The sequence below is a fragment of the Balaenoptera acutorostrata genome, chromosome 1 (genome assembly GCF_949987535.1).
Source record: "Balaenoptera acutorostrata chromosome 1, mBalAcu1.1, whole genome shotgun sequence".
Taxonomy (NCBI): Eukaryota; Metazoa; Chordata; class Mammalia; order Artiodactyla; family Balaenopteridae; genus Balaenoptera; species Balaenoptera acutorostrata.
This window is the reverse complement of record NC_080064.1, coordinates 161,660,492-161,677,575: the sequence shown is the minus strand read 5'-3', so window position 1 is coordinate 161,677,575 and position 17,084 is coordinate 161,660,492. Positions and strand designations below refer to the sequence as shown.

Sequence of the window (17,084 nt, the reverse complement as noted above, 5' to 3'; positions counted from 1 at the left end):
GAGAGGCATGCTGCAGAACCCAGGAAATTTCCAAGTGTGGACTCTTCATTTTCTTCTCCCCATGGAGTCAGGATGCATTACTATCCTGGCATGTGTGACAACACACACAGAGTATTGCTGACAAGGGAAGTTTCACTCTTTCACCCTTTTTTCACTAAAATAACAAGTGGTTTCTATTTTCTTATCTGAAAACCATGACCAGCAGAGGGCATGGAAAGTATACCCTCCTTCACCTCAAGTCAAGATGGAAGAGTTTTAAATACATCACCCAGAAAGGTCAATATGGATCTCCTTTAGTTTGGGGGACACAGCGGTCCACGGTCTGAGTCCCCCTGAAAAATCTAGAAGGCGAGAGACAGGTTCACCAGCAGCTTTGTGAGGGGAGGAGCAAGGCAGAAGTTCCTGCCACACTGGGATTGGCCTGCTCTCCTGGCATCTGTCAGGTCAAAGGGTGCAGGGTGATGCCCATGGACCACTTTGGACCATGTGTGAGAGAGGGTTAGTGTGGGCCATCTTAGGACCTGTCCTAGAGGGTCACCTGGAGGGTCAGAGAGATACAGCTGAAAGGAGCTGGAGGGATCACTGATAGCTTAGAGGCTGAGGAAAGAGTAAGGAACCAACATGAATAGAGGTACTTTGACACAGGTCAAGGGAACTGATGGCCAGAGAGCCCCAGTTTTGAGGGTGTCTCCAGATGTGCCCTCATAAACGCACATGAGACAAGAATCTTCCCTCACGTAAGAGGAAGTTGGTGCTAGATCACCCAGCAGTGCCAGTCACGGGAGAACTTTCTGCTCTCCGCTCCTTGTTTCTCTTTCCCCCACCTCAGTCCAGTTCCAGTGGGTCTAAAGCTGGACAGGAGGAGTAGAAGCCCATGGTTGGGGGGCTAGAGAAGACCGTGACCACATCCACCCAGCCAGCCTCGCTGCCTCCAAGGCGTGAAATCCGGGAGTGGAGGGAGGGGTCTCCAGCTTGGATCAAGAGTGGAGTCTTGACTATTCCTCTGGGCTGGAATTTTAATTATTAAACCAAGACTTGTGATTGTGAGGACTGGAGAACTCTTGTATTATGCAGGAGTGACCAGGAGAGCCATGGGGCCTGCCATGGGAAAATGGGCTTCCAGGAATACGTTTGCATAAAACTGGGAGATAAAAATAGAGTTGCTCACTCCATGTAATGGTTACACAGATTTGCTCTCTCCTCTAAATGGTTACTTGACTGTGGGTGGAGGGTGTGTGTGTGTGCGTGTGTGTGTGTGTGTGTGTGTGTGTGTTTCATTTTCAAACCCCCAGAAGTTGTGCCTGGTACATTATAGCCATTCAATAAGTGTCTGGGGGATGAGTGACAGTTTCTTTGGGTTGCAAGGTACTATATCAACCAGCTATTGCCACAGTGACTCTGCTTAACAAAATACCCCAAGCTTACTTGCCCAAAACAAGGAGTATATATTTCTCGCTTATGGGTCTACAGGTTGGATGGGTTCAGCTGGTCTCGGGTGCGTTTAGCTGGGCTTGACTGCAGACTGCGAGGTGGGTCCAGGTCTGCTTTACGTGTCTCTCCTCTTCCTTGAGACAGGGGCCACGCAGACTGTGTTCTTCCCATGGTGACAGGCAGGTGTGCCAGAGGGCAAGCCCAGCTGTTCCCATTGACCAAAGCAAGTAACATGGACGTGCCGAAAGTCAAGGGGCAGTGAGGTGCACCCAGCTTACTGTGGAGGTCAATACGCTGGCGGGGGGGGGGGGGGGGAGGCGGGGGGGGCAGGCAGGGGCGGTGAGAGATTAGGGCCAGTAATTCAATTGGCCGCAGGTACCATGTATATTTTTTTGTCCACACTTAATCAAAGATAAAGGATGGCCTTGAGTCATTCACTTTTTGCGATCTGAGGTCTCAGCTGCAGGAGGGAGTGCTCGGGCCCCTGCTGGGAACTGATAGTCATTGAGGACAGTTGGCCTGGCCTTGGGAGCTCTGAGCTGTCGGCCTCGCCCTGCTGAGTGATCCAAAAGAGAAGTGACATGAGGCCCCCGAATTCTCTGGGCCGAGACTCTTGATTACAAAATAAGAGGGCCTTGGTCCCTTCGGCTGAAACTAGTCCTGGTCAGGTCCCATGGGCATGACTCCTGTGCCCTAAGGAGGGTCCATATTTGGTGCAATGCTCTGCTGTCGCCATCTTGAAATACTGAATCATTTTTGGACAAGGCGCCCTACCTTTACATTCTGCACTGGACCCCGCAATTTATATAGCTGGACCTGCCCATGGGGATGCAGGTTTCCTGAAGATTTACTGATGTAATTCCATCCTTGGAGGGACTGCAGCTCACTCTGTGCTCATTTATTCAGCAATAATATCAAAGATTACGGCCACTAATTTATCCAGTGTCCTGAAGCACCAGGCACTATGCTAATAAGGGTTTTACGAACATCATTCCAATCCTCGTATCAGACTTGCAAGCTTTTCACGAAAATGAATGTCATTGTAACGTATAACTCATCCAAGATCACACAGCTGGGACTTGAGTCTAACTTCGTTTCTCTCCCATGCCTTTCCGCCGGATGAGTTTGCTGTTATGTTCCACAAACTGGATGGAGATCTGGGGATGCAGTACATCTGGGGATAAAGTAGTACAGTCCCTACCCTCAAGGGGTTAAACATCTTATTAACAATAATTGCAAACACCTACATGGAACTTGCTGTGTGCAGACAATGTTCTAAGCAATTTATACATATTAAGGCATTTAATCTATACAAACGCAATCCATTGTTTTTAGCCCCATTTTATAGAGGGGAACACTGAGGTATAGAGGAGGTATCTCACCCATGGTCACATGGCTGGAAGGTGGCAGGGCCAGGTTTCAGGCTTAACCCCTTGCTGTACCTCCTCTCACCTTGGTGCAGCCAGGCTCCTCTCTGCTTTGGTGACGGGGGGAAAAACATAAATGAACTCTTCCCACCCTGGGTCAGATTCTGTGGATACAGTTGAGAACGTTGTGGGAGTGGAAGGGAGACAGGCCCTGGGCCCTGAGACCTGGGACTCTTTACCAGAGTGCTCGCACCTGGACAAACGTCTCCTCCAGCAACAAAATACAAAGAAACTAAAAATAACTGCAGGTATGCGCAGTTGGGGCAACTATAAGCAATAAGATACAAAAAGGCCACAAATCAACTGTCACTTCTGAGTGCCAGGAGCAAAAGCAGGGGACTGTGCATGATCCTTGCACACAGCACCGCCAAGGGGGTGGGCAGGCCACCTAAGCTCCGCCTCCTGCCCAACCCAGGGACCTGCATCTGTCGTAACTCCGTCTAAGGAGCCAGCTGGCACCCTCCTCAGGGAGCGGGCGAGGGCACCTGTTACTTGTTTTTGCTCCCAGTACCGCCTTACCTGGATTTCTCGTCTGGACTCTTACCGATTTCTAGTGATTGAAGAGTCCAAGGACCTGGGTCGGTAACAGAAGCGAGACGGGAGGCAGGTGAGCACAGAGGCTGAGCCCCCGGTGTGACATGATGGGGGCTGTAAGGGGGTGGCCGCGGGACATAGGTGTTACCGGTTCACCCAGACACGAGGAAGCAGGCCCTGCACACACAGCGGGAGGGAAGCTACCCCGTGACTGGGGTTCAGAGCTGCCTGTTCCACGCACACCGACTGCTTGTTCTGTGTTTGGATCCAGGGGGATTTCTTTTCTCACCTCTCTTCTCAACATACGGTCCGAGTAGGCTGCTCCCTTTTGAAGGGAAATGTTTCCATCCACCCATCCCGGGTCTGTTGGTGCCATTTTTGCCTCCCCAGTGAAGCTAGCCGTGAGGAAAGGCTTAGCCGGGCAGAGCCGTCTCCAGACCTGCCCGCCACTGTGGCACTCCATGGGAGGACAGGCGTGTGTCACCGCAACCCTACTCATTCCCACACAGCGCCCACCTCACGCCAGGGACCGCGCTCGCGGAACGAGGTTCGTTCGAATAGCAGCTAACAGAGGCGCGGCTGGGACTACAGCTTATGAAACCATCCTCCCACATTCCAGATGTGGTTTGGGGGTCGTTCCACTGCCTCTGATCACCCTGAAGTAACTGAGGGGTGATGGGTGAATCTTTACTATTGTTTCGGCGATGACGGTCTACTGGGAGTGTGAAACAAGACTTCGAGGAGAGCCCGCAGGGTGAGTGGGAGCAGGTGAGGGAGGAAAGGGAAGCAGAGGCCAGGTGACAGAAAGGAGGAGCAGGGCAGAGAAGAGGGGAGGGTGGGAGAGACGGGGAGTGCAGGGACCAGGCTGTGGCCCCCTGCAGAGTTTGGGGCTGGACCGTGATGCCCAGAGGACGGGTGGGGTTCTCTTCAGCGGGGCTTTTTGAGAAAGGTTACACCCTGCGGTAAATATCTAGAGCAGTTCTGTGTTGCTGTGCAGCCCCAAGACAGAGCCCCGAGACCCAGAGAGGCTGCTGGTTGTCGTTCCCATCAGGGCTGGGAGCTGGTCCTCCTGGATGGGCAGAAGCCCTCTCTTCCCCTAAATCTCTGACCACCCCTTGTCCTGGGTGCCATCTTCAGGCACCTTCATCTTGAGAAAGGGTGCCCAATGTCACATGGGCTCTTCCCTGCCCCCTGTGCAGGTCCCCAGGTCCCCTGATGGACGAGGGCCGTGTCTCTCCTTCCAGGTGGGCTGCCTTTCAGCCCAGAGCGTGGAGTGGGGCAGCCTCTGAGCGGAAGGGCAGAGAGACGCAATTGAAGTCATTTTCCCTCTGCTTCTGTATCTTATTTTTCCTTTGGGTAAAGATTGAGGCAAAGTCAATTAAATGGAAAAGTCAGTATGCTTGGGTTGAGAAATTAAACAGAAAATCAGACTGTGTAAGGATTACGGTTCTTACAGGAATATTAATTCAACTTAATGGTGGAGTTTGGGCTGTGTCTTGGGTCTAGTAATTTGGAGGCCTGCAAGAGGACTGTATATTCATAATGAAATTTTCATCGTTTCTCGAAGGCATTCTTAATACAGTTTTATGAGCCGTCTTGCCCAGGTCACTATCGTAAATGAGAAGTTATTCCCAAAGGATCTTATTTGGGACAACAAATGGATAAAAGTATTGAATTTATTAACATCTAAATTAAAAAGTCCGAAAAATGGAGTTCTAATTAATCAGCTTGCAAACAGCTACCCCCAAGGGTAAGATAACAGACCCTTTAGCAAAAGCTAGTGATTGGAGACATATTATTTTCCAAAACAATAATAATATTACCATAGCAGCTCCTATCTTAGGAGTTCAAAGCCATCCCGTAATCATTAATTATTTAAAGACTTTCTAAAACGGAAGCAGATAATTGATGTTTTTTTGGGGCTTTCTAATGTGGAAATGGGGCTAAGAGGGGAGGGTGAGTGCCTTTGTCTGGTTGTGAGGCTGGCTGTCAGAAAGAGGATCAGGAAGGTCAGGAGGTGGGTGCAGATCTCTGAGCTTGCTCCGCCTCTGGCCTTACGCCCTCTGGCTTTCTGGTTCCTGCTCTGCACTTTGGGCCCAATCTCCTTCCCATCCAGCCACCCACCCCGTCCACCATCCTGTTTGTTCAACAGCCCCCAAGCGTGGCCCTGTCTTCACACCTGGGCCATCTTAGGTGTTCATCAGCCTCCCAGGACCTGTCCCTGGACCCCAGCTTCCCCAGGGGCCGCAGCACCGGGTGAGACGCATGCTCTGCTCAGAGCCTCCCTTCCACCGCGGGCTGCTGGGAAGCTCAGCCTCCAGCCGTCTCTGGTAGGGGCGCTGGTCTTTAGAGAGGCTTTCCCTTCTGCTCCCGTCTGGTTCATGGACTCTACGCTCTGACATCTGGTCTTCTGGGCTGCCTTCCCGGGGCCTAGTCCTTCCCCGAAGGGCACGGAGGTGGTCCGTCCCCTCTCCTGAGCTTTACTTGGAGCTAGAGGCAGCTCACTTACCATCAGGCAGACGGGAGTGTAAGATGTCAGAGGCCTCACTGACCTGTCTGCTTTGGAGCCCACTGGCAAAATCATCACGCTGGGTCCTAAGTCATTGACACATGCCACGGGAGGCCAGCGAGTGCTGGGAAATCAACGTCGCACTTTCCCCAGGAGAATGATGGGGGGAAGCTGTGTCCCATAGAGATATAGGTCACAGAATGTCTTCATATTTGATACCTTGTCCCACTGGCACCCAACCCCTGTAAGGTAGGGAGAAGCAGGCAAGACTAGTTCTATTTTATAGATAGGGAAGGAAGCTAGTATTTTTTGAGTAAGATTGTTTTGGACAATTGGGCAATTTATATATGTTATCTTATTACGTTAGGTTTTTTTTCTTTTTATTTTATATTATTTATTTATTTATTTATTTATTTAAAGAAAAGTGATGGGACTTCCCTGGTGGTCCAGTGGTTAAGACTCCAAGCTTCCTATGCAAGGGCCGTGGGTTCGATTCCTGGTCGGGAAACTAAGATCCCACCTGCTTTCTTAGTGTCCATTCATCTTCTCCTTCATTCATTCAGTTGCTGTGTGAACTTGCTGCATCACTTAGCTCTTTCATAGTTTCCTTATCTTCGAAAGGGCTACCTCATAGGGTTGCTATGGGGTTAAATGGGATAATGTGTTTTTACCATTTAGACAATGCCTGACACATATTCAGTGCTCAGTGAGAGTCAGCAATCATTGACATTATTATTATCATTGGTATTATTATTATTATTATTATGTTAATTAATTATTAATTAATTTATTTTTGTCTGTATTGGGTCTTCGTTTCTGTGCGAGGGCTTTCTCCAGTTGCGGCAAGCAGGGGTCACTCTTCATCACGGTGCGTGGGCCTCTCACTATTGCGGCCTCTCTTGTTGCAGAGCAGAGGCTCCAGACGCGCAGGCTCAGTAGTTGTGGCTCACGGGCCCAGTTGCTCCGCGGCACGTGGGATCTTCCCAGACCAGGGCTCGAACCCGTGTGCCCTGCATTGGCAGGCAGATTCTCAACCACTGCGCTACCAGGGAAGTCCCAGACTTGTGTTGTTTTTGTTTATTTTGTTTATTTATTTATTTTTGTCTGTGTTGGGTCTTCGTTTCTGGGCGAGGGCTTTCTCTAGTTGTAGTAAGCGGGGGCCACTCTTCATCGCGGTGCGTGGGCCTCTCACTATCGCGGCCTCTCTTGTTGCGGAGCACAGGCTCCAGACGCACAGGCTCAGTAGTTGTGGCTCACGGGCCCAGTTGCTCCGTGGCATGTGGGATCTTCCCAGACCAGGGCTCAAAACCGTGTCCCCTGCATTGGCAGGCAGATTCTCAACCACTGCACCACCAGGGAAGCCCCAGGCATGTTTCTAATTCAGAATTTTTCAGATTTAGATAAGTAATCCAGTTCCTAAACTGTACATTACATAACACCACAAGGGGGTCTGGAGCAGCACTCTGCAAGCAACACATTAGTATTTCTGCAGTGAAACATATGAATATTCATAGTAGGCGGATAAACCAATAGTCTTACATTGGTTCAGGTCAAGTTGTACCACCTTGGGAGTTTGCCTCAAACCTTGGGAAAAAAACACTATGGCTGTCAGAGCTTTTTGGATTCCAGAGTTGCAGATAAAGAATTGTGGCTCATATTTGCAGGAACATGGATGGACCTAGAGATGATTATACTAAGTGAAAGAAGTCAGACAGAGAAAGACAAATATCATATGATATCACTTATATATGGAATAGAAAAATGATACAAATGAAATTATTTGCAAAACAGACTCACAGACATAGAAGACAAATGTTGCCAAAGGGGAGAGGGGTGAGGGAGTGAAGGCTTGGGAGTTTGGGATTAGCAGATGCAAATTAGTATATATAGGATAAATAAACAACAAGGTCCTACTGTATAGCACAGGGAACTATATTCAATATCCTGTGATAAACCATAATGGAAAAGAATCTGAAAATGAAAAAAAAGTGTGTGTATATATATATATATATGTATGTATCTATATCTATCTATCTATCTATCTATATATCTGAATCACTTTGTTACACCAGAAACTAACACAACATTGTAAATCAACTATGCCTCAATAAAAAAAAGAAAAAGAGAATTGCGGCTCATTCTACATTTCTTCCTTCCCTTAAGTTCCTTTCGTCCAGTTGGAAGACAATATTTTAATAATCAAAACATTCTACATCAAGGTCATCTGAAACCAGTGTTACATATTGTGGTGCAGTCAGTGTGTTGCAAATGCACTTAATGCCCTTGTGACAAGTATTTATTAACAGAATTAACGAACTGGCCAATAAATGTGTATTGAGAATCTACTGTGTTGAGAGCACAGAGCACAGAGAAAGAACAAAGGGAAGGTAAGGATTAACTAGTTAGTGTTTAAAAAGATCCTGGCAGGGCTTCCCTGGTGGCGCAGTGGTTGAGAGTCTGCCTGCCAATGCAGGGGACACGGGTTCGAGCCCTGGTCTGGGAAGATCCCACATGCCGCGGAGCAACTAGGCCCGTGAGCCACAACTACTGAGCCTGCGCGTCTGGAGCCTGTGCTCCGCAACAAGAGAGGCCACGATAGTGAGAGGCCCGCGCACCACGATGAAGAGTGGCCCCCACTTGCCGCAACTAGAGAAAGCCCTCGCACAGAAACGAAGACCCAACACAGCCAAAAATAAATAAATTAATTAAAAAAAAAAAAAAAAAAAAAAGATCCTGGCAGACACAAAAGGCTATTGTGAATACACCGTGAACCTATAATCTCTAAATTTTCCTCTCCCTACTAGTGGCTCCTTCAAAAAAAAAGCGAGGGTGGGTTCGGACAGTGGGGGAGGGGTGGGGAGAGAAGGAAGGGAGGGGGGACCTGGCTGGAGTCCTGGAGAAAGGAACCCCCAGAGCGTGGGGGACAGGAGGATGGGGGCGGGTCATGGAGACTCTCAAATGCCAGGCTAGAGAATTTGGTCCTAATGCCACGGGAAAAGCAGTGTGGTGTCACTCAAAAGCTGCTTCCAATCTTTTCAGAAGATGTGGAAAAAAGATGGAGTTTGGAGTTAGGCAGACCCAGAACCAGATTTTGGCTCTGCCACTTGTAGCATGACTGTGGACGAGTTCGTTTTCTCAATTAAAAATTATCTTGTGAGCCTGTGTTGAGGAATCCAGATAATAAATATATGTAAAAACATCCAGTTCCCAGGCTGCCAGGTAGGAGATGCTAATTCAGTGGTGCTCGTGATTATTACATGCTGTTCTGCACAGTGTGTCAGCGGTTGGGAAATGGGATATGGGAATATCCTGCCAGCCTCCCTTTCCTTCCATGAGCTTCCCCGTCCTTCTCTAACTGAAGAGTGTCTTGAGTATAGCAGTTACCATAATTTGGAAGTTATATATGAGAGGAAAAAAACCCACTTCTGCCGTGATCTCAGCCCTGGATTTTTATGGAAAGCATCACACTTAGCAAACATAAGAACCTAGTTCTGTTCTTTTCTATTCTGTTCTGTTCTATTGTTATTGTTGTGGTGGTCATTATTGCTATTATTACCGTAATAAACTCTACGGAGCACTGACAGTGTGTGGGACAGAGCTCGAGACCTAGAACCAGAGCCAGTCCCTACCCAACCCCTGTAAGGAGAATCCACTATTGTCCCTTGACTTTCAAAATCATCCAAATAAGCAGTGGTCTCTTGGAGTAAGATTCATTCCTATTGGTACCTGAGTCACAAACATTTTCACAAGGATCATTACCAGGCTTTTAGTTTTTTTTTTAATTTTTAAAATAAATTTATTTATTGTATTTATTTATTTTTGGCTGCGTTGGGTCTTCACTGCTGCACGCGGGCTTTCTCTAGTTGCGGAGAGCGGGGGCTACTCTTCGTGGCAGTGCGCGTGCTTCTCATTGCAGTGGCTTCTCTTCTTGCAGGGGCTTCTCTTCTTGCAGTGGCTTCTCTTGTTGCGGAGCACAGGCTCTAGGCGCGTGGGCTTCAGTAGTTGTGACTCGTGGGCTCTAGAGCACAGGCTCAGTAGTTGTGGCGCACGGGCTTTGTTGCTCCGCAGCATGTGGGATCTTCCTGGACCAGGGCTCCAACCCGTGTCCCCTGCATTGGCAGGCGGATTCTTAACCACTGCGCCACCAGGGAAGTCTCTACCAGGCTTTTTTAGACATGGCTTTTCGCGAATTGTCTGCCTGGCAGCCATAAAAATGTGTCGCTCAGATCTTCCACTGGAGGGAGAAAGGTTGACTGATGGCTCCAGCGGGATCCAACGTGGCCCTGGCATGGAGGCCAGGCTTCCCCAGGGCTGGTCCCAGTCAATGACTATGCAAGGCAGAGGTCTGTGGCAGGCCCATTCCTGCAGGATGGGGACTCCCTAGATGAGCCACTTTGCTTCGGAGACTTCCCATCAGCTTGGCAGAAGCTTTCTTAGAATAGAGCTGAAGTCTGAGACTTTCCCACCTCATCCTTCCTCCTCTCTGGCCCCTCCACAGGGGCCAGACCTGTACCACCATCTGTAGGCTCTCTTTCCTTCTCCTGCTCCCTCTTCTTTGTCCTTCTGACATTTTTCCAAGTAAAAATCTCTTGCCATCTTGGTATCGGTTTCCCAGAAGGCCTGAACTAACATGGCTTTGTACAACAATTTGACTGGTGTAGTTGGCTGTGAGGGCAGAGGCAAGGTTATGGACCTCCAGGCCATTTCAGCCTTCCCCTTGGACCTCAAGCCTACTCTTGGACATGGGCTCGTCCACCAGCACATCTTTGTCCCACATGGATTAGATAAGATTTTCCCTCTTGGCAAAAGTTCTCACTTGGCATGTGTTTATCTTATTGACTGCTCCTGGCTGTTTTTGCTCTGAAACAGACACCAACCTAGATAAAAGATGAAAACATCTAGAGTTGGCAGCCTAAAGCAGCTACCAAACAAATCAGCATCTCAATCCCATTCATTGTTTTAAACAGGAAAATGAATCTTCTGGTCTCGCAAATTACACCTGGTCATGTAGAGATAATGGTGAATTATCCGCTTTCAGAGAAGCCATCCTTTAAAGAGGGCAGGCATGTTTCATGCTATTTAAGTCGAGATTTGAATGTCAAAAGGAGTATATATGTGGCACTTTATCATAAATAATATGACAGATTCTTATTCATCACCTCTAAGATACCAAAGAGAGGGAAAGAAAGAATATGGGTCTCTGTTGGGTTGCTTTGCCATATTTCTGAATCACTACGTGATGAGTAGATTGTGACTGGAACAAGTTGGGTACCAGTTTTGGCAGAAAACCCCCGTCAATTTCAAACTCACTTCCCTGTGGCATCGCTATGCAGAGGACCTAGGAGCTGCCACAAAGGAGCACCTGCTTCTCTGAGACCAGCTGGCCAGCCCTCAGAATTGCCTGTGTGTAGAATCGAGAAGGTAAGAGATGCAGGGGGGCTGGAATGTGAGCTGGAGCCGGCTGCTCGGCTTGGCTTCTACCCTTCCCTGTGGAGTCCTTGGCCACACATCCCTTGGGTCCTGCTGCCCTGAGAGATTGGTGGACACGCTGGAACCCGCAGTGTCACCCAGGTTGAGTGATCTCCCCCATCAACCTGGCAGATTTCCAGCCTTGTTTCTCTATGACTCCCAGCAACCTGGCTCCTGTGTCTCGGTGGCCATGTAAGATCTACGCTGCCCTTGCCCTTCATTTATACCAGCACTTCTTCATTTATCCTCTGTGGTCTTGGCTGCTGTGTCTAATATCTCAAGGAAATTCCCTTGCAAAGTGTACTGATGCCTTGCCTGTTGAACCCGGGGTCTCTGCCTCAGTCCCCCTCGTCCAGGTCTGACTGCAACGTTTGACCTAAAGATCACCCACTCCTGACCCTCCCTCTTCTCAAAGCCTCAGCAGCCCCACACTTTCCCAGCCTCTTCTCCTCCCTCTTCTGTTCTTTCTTCCTCCCTCCCCCTTGGTTAACCCCCAAGGAGAGATTTTCATCTCTTTTCTTTCTCAAACATCCCTCTAGGTGAGCACATTCTGCCTCCTGCTAGCTGATGACTTGCATCTAGTGAAAGCAGTAACAGCTAATACGTACCCCACACTCGCTGTGTGCAGGCCCTGTGCTACACGCTCTACATCATTTAAGAGGTCCTATTATTACCACCACTCTACAGATGAGAAAACTGAGGCATATAGAAATTACATCCATCCTTCAGCTTGACTTTTTACCTGATATTTTCTTCTACATTTTCAAGAATGTGGAATACATTTTTACCTTGATGCCACCCTTACCTCTAATTTATCATGTCCAAACCTTGTATAACCAGTTCCTCTAGAAATGCACTCTCTTCCCATCCCCATTCCACTTCCCCACCTATATATATAAATATATTTTTGAAGTACAGTTGATTTATAACGTTGTGTTAGTTTCTGGTGTACAGCAAAGTGATTCAGTTATATATATATATATATATATATATATATATATATATATATATCTCCTTTTTCATATTCTTTCTCATTATAGGTTATTATAAGATATTGAATAGGGCTTCCCTGGTGGCGCAGTGGTTGAGAGTCTGCCTGCCAATGCAGGGGACACGGGTTCGAGCCCTGGTCTGGGAAGATCCCACATGCCGCGGAGCAACTGGGCCCGTGAGCCACAACTACTGAGCCTGTGCGTCTGAAGCCTGTGCTCCGCAACAAGAGAGGCCGCGATAGTGAGAGGCCCGCGCACCGCGATGAAGAGTGGCCCCCACTTGCCGCAACTAGAGAAAGCCCTCACACAGAAACGAAGACCCAACACAGCCAAAATAAATAAATTAATTAATTAATTTTAAAAAAAAAAGATATTGAATATAGTTCCCTGTACTATACAGTAGGTCCTTGTTGTTTATCTATTTTATATACAGTAGTGTGTATCTGTTAACCCCATACTCCTAATTTATCCCCCTCCCCCTTCCCCTTTGGTAACCGTAAGTTTGTTTTTTTATTTTTATTTACACTCTTCCTTCCCCATGACCTTATTTCCAATAGGGTGACTCCTATTTTTCCTGTTTCCAAAGGCAGGGACCTAAATTTTCTCTCTTCTTCATCCCAAGTTCTGTCGCTGTTTTCTTCAAATGCCTGTTCTTTTGTGGGTTGGGAGAAAAAGCATTAATTGAAGAGGCTGGCACAAAGTCCTTCTCAGGAGAAAACAGTGTCGTTTTAGGAATTCAAGTGAAAGGGTGTTTCTGGCTGGAAAGCAAGGCTGTCAGTGTGGAGTGGTTGGGCTGGGGAAGGGAGTCCCGGGAAGTGAGACTGGCTCCAAGGAAGGAGGCTTATCAACAGCCTCCAGTTTCCTCTATTCTTCTAGTTAAAAAAAAAAAAAAAAAAAAAAATCCCTAAATGTTCAGTGGGTACATGACTTCCCAGAATAAATCCCACCTGTAAATCCCACCCCCTTTGCAACCAGATACGACCTGTCGCCCTCCTTCTGCCCAGTGGTTTGTAAGAGGAAGAGGTCCGGGCAGCCTGGGGGAACTTCCCTCCCAGGGAGGAGTGGGGCTCTTACCTTCCTCTTTCCAGAGGCCAGCTGTCCCCGTCAGAAGGCTTTGGGAATGGAGGCCACACACGGCAGAGCGAGAAGACAGCAGGATCCTGGGCCCTGGCACCACGGGAGGCCACACCAGCCCCGGGGGCACAGCAGATTCCTGACCTCGGCATTGTCACGTGAGAGAGAAATGAGCCTCTATCTTGAGTCTGAGCTGCTGTCATTTGGGGTCTGTCACTCACACCAGTGAGAACACTTGTTAAGACAGATGCAGTGGAGCAGCTTTTTAAGAACAAGGTGTCCTTAAGCTTCCTGGGGGCAGGAGCACAATGTCACCTCCCAACACCCCATGCCACCATCATGACCCTACAAATCTTCAGTAAAGCTGACTACCCCCTGCTTTCCTGTGTGAGTAGTTTGGGAGAAAAATCAAGAAAAGGGGATGTCCCCCCTCCCAAGTCAGAGAGAAGGTACCAGCTCCAAGAAGTGAGACAGAGCGAGATCGGTGCTCAAAGGACAGCGTGAGAAATGGCTGTACAAACATAAGGTTTTGAAATCACAGAAACGTCAGGGAGGGCATAGGACCTACTGTGGGACATGGGAAGGTTCAGCCTGTTTTTAGTGGGTCTCAAAAAAAGACTCCATTGCACATTTGCATTCTACATAGATTTTCTACTTTCATTCCCATAAATATCACTTCATGTCTAGATTAAAGCAGAGTCCCTAATCTTAGGTCTTTCTCTGCTCTAGCCCCTCTTAAATATTACTGCCAGATTTGCCTTTCTGGAACGTTCATTTCATCACAAAGACTAAAATCCTTCCTGTTGCCTGCAAGGCAAACTCAGAGTCTCTATAGTTGAAACTCCACCCCTCCCACCAGGTCCTTTCCCCTCCCCAACCAAGTAACTATCACCATTAATTGAATCTCCTTCTTTCCAATTACTCAGGTGGAAAACCTTGGCGTCTTCCTGGAGTGCTTTCTTTCTCTTACACCCCAGGCTATATCATCGGCTACAGCCAGCTTGTTGAGACCACTTTAAAAACACACCCAGGGGAATTCCCTGGAGGTCCAGTGGTTAGGACCCCATGCTTCCACTGCAGGGGGCATGGGTTTGGTCCTGCATGCCACGATGTGGCCGAAAAAAAAACCCCACCACCCAGCCTCCACCATTTCTCACTTTCACGGCCACCACACTGGTCCTCGCCATCATGACCGCTTGCCTTGGTTGTTGCATTCTTTCCTAATTGACCTCCCTGCTTGCCCCCACTCTTGCCAACCAAGCCATCAGAGAGAGCTGCTAAATCTCTCCTTATGTCACTCAGAGGACAATAAAAAGGCAAAGAAAGCCCATCCAGGGGTCTACAAGGCCCTACACAATCCACCTCCCCATGACTTATTTAACTTGATTTCCTATTCTCTCTTTGTTCATTTCACGCTAGCCGTGTTGGTCCCTTTGCTATTCCGTGGATATGTGGATTTAGCTCCTACCCCTGGGCCTTTGCACTTGCTGGTCCATCTGCCTGGGTTACTCTTCCTTCAGCTGCTCACATGGTTCACTCCATCAACTTCTTCATAGTTTTGCTCAAATGTCACTTATCTCTGTGTGGCCTTCTCTAACCATCGCATTTACATTTTGATACTCCTCAGCCTCTCCAGCTCTCCCTTTCACTCTCCCTGCTTTATTCTCCTCCATAGCACTTTATCGGGTTCTAAATACTATACAATTTACTTATTATTTTACTCCTAGAATGCTTCTGCCCACCAGGATATAAGCTCTGTCACATTCCAATGGGGTGGGCAGTAAGATTTGTCTGTTTGTCCCTTGCTCTGTCCCCAGGACCTAGCACAGTGTCTGCCCATAGTAAGTGCTCACTCTTGGCTGGGGAGTGGACCTTATTCACCTCCTCCCCTGGCCCTCTGCCCTGGACTCACCAGGCTCCTCCATGCCCTTCTGCCCCCTGGTGTCACCCTCAGCTTGCCCCCACCCCCAGCCTGCTCAGATCTGCCCCAGTTCTTCACCCTGTTGGGGTCTCCCCTCCCCCTCTCTTTCTATTCATGCCAATATGTCAAAGACACAATCAGGTGCCTCCTCCAGGCAGCCTTCCCAGCCCTTTTCTTTCCACACTGACTTCTCCCTTCTCTGGGTTCCTTTGCACTTGTAACTCTGGACAGAGGTGGTGGCTGTGATTGAGCCCCATCACAGGGGGAACAAATAGCCAAATGCGGAATTCTTTAGATAGGAATTGCTTCTACCTTTTCCCTAAACCTTGTGATTCCCCCAGGAAGAGAGGAAGAGGGGAAGGGCAGGGGCCACTGCAGAGAGATGGCAGCTCAGATGGGAAAACCCCAAAGGGCATTCCCAGCAGCCCAGAGGACAAAAGTGTGAGGTGTATGAGGTCAGCCCCAGGGAAACAATCGGCAGTCGTGCCTGGTGTGGCCATAGCCGCAGACACAGAGCCGTCACCCTGGGAATCCCTGCAGGCAAGGAGACGTGGCCCCGCCTGGTGAGGGGCGGGGACATGGGCAACCTTGGCTTTCCAGGTCATGTGATAATGAGCTGTCACTGAGATGACCCTCTGCCTTCAGGGTCCACATGCAGCATCCGTACTTGGTGTTTGCTCCAAGGAGTATAGAGTGTCATTTGTTGATCAGATTTATTCAGATGACAAATATGCTAGAGAGTTTGGCAGGAATGCCACATTCGGAAGAACAGTGCCTCGTTCACCTTGAAAAATACTCCGAGGGAGACCCATCCTATAGAAAGGGTGTGTTTCCCAGGGATGGATGGCAGCCTGTAATTACGCACAAAGGGTTAGGGCCACACACAATAGCATTCAGTTTCTCTCTCATTTTCTCACATGTGCTAGTCATTCTCAGCAGGTTGATAATTCTGTGAATGGCCAGGACCATGTCAGGCTGTGCCGTCTCTTCCAAAATGCCTAGTTCGTAGCACACAATAGACTCTGAGTAATTTTTTGATTGCCTAGTCAATAAACAAAAGACGAACATCTTCCTGTTTCTATGTGAGGGATGCATACATACCAATCTAACGTCTGGCCATTTTCTGAGAATTCAGCATTCGCATTATTCGATATCCTCTGTCCCCACAAAATTGTGCTCCATGTAAAGGGAGAAAATAGCTTTTGAAAGGGATTGAGGGGCCTGGGAATTATTCCGAGAGAGAATGTTAATCAGCTTTGTGACAGAGAGTCAGAGAAGGATGGCTTGGGCTGTAGAGGGCAAGTTCATGCAAAGCGCAGTGGCAGCTCTGACAAGTTCAAGGCCATGTGGACGAGCAAAGCACAGGGGCCACCTCTGAACAGCCAGTTTCAGGATGGTCTGCCCACCCACCAACCGCTAGAGTGCACCTGGGGCCTCTGCACCACCAGCGACCCTCTCCCAGCTGATGGGATGGCATCCTCTGGAGTAAGACCAAGTCTCTCTCTCTCTCTCTCTGGGACCCAGGATCTTTGGGGCAATGGGAGTAACCGCCATTTTCCTTCCTGTTAGCAAAGATTCACAGCAAGTCACCCAGGGCTGTTTGCAGCCCTTGCAGGTATGAGCTGAGGGGGCCCTGCAAGGACCCCTTTGCCCCAGAAGCCCACCAAGCGTGGAATAACGTGAAGTCCTCCAGCCGATGGGACACCAGGAGGATACAGAGGGGCACT

At 48.7% G+C, this 17,084-nt stretch overlaps 1 protein-coding gene across 1 annotated transcript in view; it reads left to right on the top strand.

The window, feature by feature from the left end:
* The window catches only part of LOC103002418 (ras-related protein Rab-7b), an 84,939-nt gene that overhangs the window by 56,219 nt on the left and 11,636 nt on the right, over positions 1-17,084 (top strand). The window lies entirely within an intron of this gene.